Here is a 1,005-nt window from a genome sequence, read left to right on the forward strand (position 1 = left end):
TCTCCTAATTCTCTTGGTCTTATTAGAGTGGGTTCGTGTAGTAGGTGTCCAATAGCACAGTCCCGAGGGGTCCACTGCAGGTTGAATCTAGCCCCAGCCTGTGCCTCTCTGGGGCCACCTGTTTGGATTCAGCTGTGCTTATAGTTTTTTCAAGAGACCACACCAGAAACCGAGGCCAGGTGCCACCAGTGCAGGGCTTGGAGCTGCTCAGCTAGGGGCACAGGGCATGCTGAGGGCACCACTGGATGTGGCTTAGGTAGGGCCACAAGTTGGGAGGAGAGGAACTTGAGGGAATCCTCTGGGTGGAGTGACCTCTGTTATCCAGTTTGATGATGTCACGGCTATGGCGGTGCTATGTCCGTGCACTGGTAGTGGGGGAGGACTCAACAGGGAACAATGGATACTGCCGGCATTTCTGTACCCAGCGAGTCTTGCCTCAGCCCTCAGACAATGTCTCCCTGTAAGTCCCTGATGCCCACTGCGTGCAGCTGAACCGGCACTGATGCTTAGAGCAAGTGGGTCCGTCACCTCGAAAATCCACTCACGGACGCGGCCCCTTTAAGAGACGTCTGCCACTGCCACTGCCACAGCCCCCATCCCACTCAACTGCTCAGGACCAGGCAGCCCCCAGTCCTCGCCCCATCCTACCTTCTGCCATTGCAGGGTGTTTTCTTGGACTTCTGCCTAGTTGTATGGCTTGTTCCTCTAGATCCCAGGCAATTTTTCCTTGCTGCTGTTCCTTGTTTCTGTCACAACTTTGATTTGGTCGCCAGAGGGATGAACAGAACCTTTATCATCTATGCCATTTTTTTCTGAGTATTTGTTTTTAAAACAAACTGTTTCAAGTTTGGCCCCACCCTAAACTTATCAAATCTGAGCTTTCAAATAAGTTTAGCGAGTTCTATTATCAGAAAAGTTTGATAAATCCTGCTCTATATATTATTTGACAACTTGCTTTTATTTCTTAACGATATACCATGGTTATCCTTTCAGGTTAATGACTAA

The sequence above is a fragment of the Pteropus alecto genome, unplaced genomic scaffold (assembly GCF_000325575.1).
Source record: "Pteropus alecto unplaced genomic scaffold, ASM32557v1 scaffold246, whole genome shotgun sequence".
Lineage (NCBI taxonomy): Eukaryota > Metazoa > Chordata > Mammalia > Chiroptera > Pteropodidae > Pteropus > Pteropus alecto.